Consider the following 4,350-nt stretch of genomic DNA (forward strand, 5'->3'; position numbering starts at 1 on the left):
GATACGAGGAATCTTAATTAGGCCCCATTTTTTTATTAATATATACGGGCATTATGGATGAGATTTTAATTGCGCCGCATTCGTGTTTCCACGTGTCGCACTTTCGTTGGCGCTGCTGGCACGTCCTAGGACCATGTGTCGCACTTTCATGGGCGGTGCAGGCACGTCCTAGTGCCACGTGTCGACTTTTCATTGGTCAAGGTACGCGCATGTTACTGATCCATTCGTCAGGAAAGTTGTGCCATGTGGTAAACCCAACACGGACATGTGTCCACATAGCCGCAATGTCCAAATCGTCGGGCCGCTCGAACAATGGAATCGCAGCTTCCTCCCACGTTCCAGCTCCTTCTCCTTCTCATTCTCACCGCCGTGCTCTCACACTCCGGTTCAAATGCGGCAGCCCAAGTGTTCCCCGTCGAAGCTCGCCCGACCAGCTCCGGCTACCTCCCCGTCGACGCATCCGCCAACGCGTCCCTCTTCTTCGCATTCTAGGAGGCCGCCGACCCGCTCGACGCCGCGCCGTCCGACACGTCGCTGATCCTCTGGCTCGATGGTGGGCCGGGATGCTCCGGCCAGCTCAGCAACTTCTTCCAGATCGGGCCCTACTCCCTCGTCGTCACCTGCGGCGCCAACGGCTCCCTCTCGCCCAACCCCTACGCGTGGAACCACCGCTTCGGGCTGCTCTTCTTCGACACCCCGGTCGGCACCGGCTTCAGCGTCGCGTCGTCGCCGGAAGCCATCCCGAGTAACCAGTCCGTCATCGCGGAGCAGACGCTCGTGGCAATCAGGCCTTCTTCGCGCTCCACCCGGCCTCCCTCCGCGCGCGCCCCTTCTTCCTCGCCGGCGAGAGCTACGGCGGCAAGTACGTGCCCGCGGCGGCCTCGCGCATCCTGGCAGCGAACCAGGCGCTCCCGCCGCGCATGCGCGTCAACCTCCGCGGCGTGGCCATCGGCAACGGGCTGGTGGACCCCGTGGCGCAGGTGGCCACGTTCGCCGACACGGCCTACTTCATGGGCCTCGTCAACGCGCGGCAGCGAGTGGAGCTGGAGGCGCTGCAGGCGGAGACGGCGGCGCTGGCGGGCGCGGGACGGTGGGGCGAGGCGACGGACGCGCGCGCGCGGGTGGTGTCGCGGCTGCAGGAGGACATTGGGATCCGTAGTTAGCTCGTATCCGTACGTATTGTTATCCGGAGAGAAAGTTTCTTTCTTTTCCCCCACTCCAAGTCGAACTCTGCGACGCCCGTCCGGCTTTCTCCCCAAGACAGACAGCGCCTCCTACCGCCATATAAACAGGCACCAGGCCGCACCTCCTGGCCACCATAGCAATTAGCAACATCAGCCACATCGATCTCCTCTCGACATACACAAGTTTGTTTTCGATCAATCTCAGTTTTTGAGTTTTCGTGATGGAGAACAAGGGAGCAGCTCCGGCGGCGGCGGCAGCGCAGGAGAACAAGGAGGCGGCGCCGGCTCCGGCGACGTCGTGCTTCAAGGGGACGGTGGCCGAGGACGCGACGTTCGTGGAGGTGGCCAAGGAGCAGTACCGGCAGTTCAAGGAGGCGCCCATGGAGGAGCACTGGTCCTGCATCAAGAACAAGGTCCTCTCCGTCTTCGGCGGACCCAAGGACAACAAGGCGTCCTCCGTCGAGTCGCAGTAGACGATCGATTAGCCTTATACGTAGTAGTAATTTTTATCGTTGCTAAGTACTGGTTGAGGTCGTTCTCGAGTTAATTTGAGGAACTGTATAAACAGCTGTGCGGTGGATGTATTATTGTGGATTGTGGATTTTCAGTCGGAACACGCGTTGATTAAATAGTTATCTTTGAATTGATTTTTGTAGTTCTTCAATGTTTTACAACTTGCTATAAGTAGTTATAAGGTCGGTATTGTTGCCTTTAAACGGCCTCTGAATATCAATGCATTATGCTGCCTAAGTCTACGTTGCAATAGAATTTCTGACAATCTTGCCTGCCTAAGCACATGTACTTCTTCGATGTGATTCCTTCTTTTATGTGCTGTTTGAATATCTTTTAGTTCTCGCCTAGAATTTCCTGACGAGATTTGCCTAAGTAGTTCGTGTCTAGTAATCGCTGCAGTGTTAGTGTGATTGGCCTATTTGGCTCATCTTGGTTCGTCCACGTCATTGTAAACGATAAAGGTGATGTCACCCGATAGATCGTACACCTCAATCATTAGCCTGGTACACCTGACGCAATGGTCGCCGAACGGGGGAACCGACACCATGACGGATTTTCAGTGTCACGATGATATGGGACGGGCGGGCTCCGGGCTTAGGCGTGTCGTCACGGATTCATGACGGGATGCCTTAACTGTCAGTATGGCTATCTGTGACGCGAGGTCCGCCACGGTACTGCAAACCGTCAGGATGAGGTCTCTGTGACGGATTTTGCACATCCACTGACGAACTAAAATCGTTATAGACTAGCCAAATGTCACTAGTGGTAGTTGATGTCGAAGGCAGAAAGTTCTATGCCCCATTTTGCTACGCGCCCTGTTGCGTCGGAGTTGTTGATGATGGTTGACAATGGAGCTTTGCTCACAACTGTCATAGGATGCTCCTGGAAGTAGTGTCTCAGCTTCCGGCTACCTAGGAATACTCCGTAGACTAGCTTCTGAAAGTGAGGGTATCTTTGCTTGGATTCCATCAGGACCTCGCTTATGTAGTAGACTGGTCTTTGGACTCCGTATTCATAGCCTTCTTTCTTTCGCTCCACCATGACAACGAGACTGATGACCTTGTTGGAGGATGCCAGGTAGAGGAGCATAGGCTCTGACTCAGCCAGAGCTACCAAGATAGGCGGGGAAGAGAGTATGTCCTTCAACCCCTGAAGTGCTGCATCTGATGGGTCGTCCCAGACAATTTTTTTGTTTTGTTCAACAGCTTGTATAAAGGTAGTGCCTTCTCACCAAGACGGCTAACAAATCTACTGATTGCAGCGACACAACCAGTTAGTCGTTGCACGTCTTTGAGACAAGTTGGCCTTTTGATGTTCAGGATAGCTTTGATTTTTTCCGGGTTCACTTCGATGCCTCTATGAGACATAATGAAGCCAAGGAGTTTTTTAGCTGGTACGCCAAAGATGCACTTCAGCGGATTCAACATCATCTTGTACCGTCGGAGATTTTCAAAGGTTTTCTTGTGGTCGCTAGTCGGATCCTTTCCGGGTCATGACCGCGATTTCATCGACGTAGGCGTGCACATTCCGGCCAATTTGGTCTTTCAGGCACCGATGCATCGTGTGCTGGTAAGTAGCACCTGCATTTTTTAAACCAAATGGCATGGTGACATAACAGTAAGTGTCAAACGGTGTGATGAACGAGGTCGCCTTTTGGTCAGACTTCTTCATCCGGATCTGGTGATACCCGGAATATGCGTCAAGAAAACACAGAAGTTCCGCCCTACCGTCGAATCAATGACTTGGTCAATGCGCGGCAAGGGGAACGGATCCTTCGGACAATGCTTATTCAAGCCGGAGTAATCGATGCACATTCTTAGTATTTTAGAATTACTTTTGGGTACAAGGACGGGGTTTGCGACCCACTCAGTATGGATAACTTCTACTACAAAACCTGCCTCTAGTAACTTTGCTAATTCCATCCCTATGGCGTGGTGCTTCTTATCTCCAAAGGTCGCATAGCTTGCTTCACCGGTTTTGCACCCGGATTTATGTTGAGGTAGTGCTCGGCGAGTTCCCTTGGTACTACGGACATGTCAGAAGGTTGCCATGCAAAGATATCCATGTTAGTTCGGAGGAACTCGACGAGCGCGTCTTCCTATTTGGGGTCCAGGTCAGCTCCGACAGACACTTGCTTGGAACTGTCGCCTACTATGAGGTCGAACTTTTTGGTGGCTATCGCGGCCTTGAACGAGTTCTTCTATTCGGAGATCTTCTTCTTGGTGGTTTGCATCTCACTCGGATCCACCGCGGCCCTGTAGCCTTGCAGCTCCTCTCTAGATATCACAGATTCTGCGATGGTGGCTTCACCCTCCTCGCAGTCTCGAGCTTTCTTGTAATCTTCGGATACGGTGATCATACCATTAGGAACCGAAATCTTGAGCTTATTGTAGATGTAGCATGCCCTTGTGTCGAACTTGTGGTAGGTGGACCTGCCGAAGATGATGTGATAGGAGCTCTTGAAGGGCACAACTTCGAACGTGATCATCTCTTTACGGAAATTGTTGACATCGCTGAAGGCCACGGGAAGTTTGATGCTGCCCAGGGAGTTCACCTTTTTACCCAAAACGACACCATGAAACTCAGTGGTGCTGTGCTTAAGCTGCTCCTTGGTAAGGTTCATCCTCCCCAGAGTTTCCAGTTACATGATATT

General features: G+C 52.7%; 1 pseudogene; it reads left to right on the forward strand.

The window, feature by feature from the left end:
- Positions 1-312: 312 nt before the first annotated feature.
- On the forward strand, positions 313-1,791 carry LOC127333444 (serine carboxypeptidase-like 50; annotated as a pseudogene).
- The last annotated feature ends 2,559 nt before the right edge of the window (positions 1,792-4,350 follow it).

The sequence above is a fragment of the Lolium perenne genome, chromosome 1 (genome assembly GCF_019359855.2).
Source record: "Lolium perenne isolate Kyuss_39 chromosome 1, Kyuss_2.0, whole genome shotgun sequence".
In the NCBI taxonomy this organism is placed as follows: domain Eukaryota; kingdom Viridiplantae; phylum Streptophyta; class Magnoliopsida; order Poales; family Poaceae; genus Lolium; species Lolium perenne.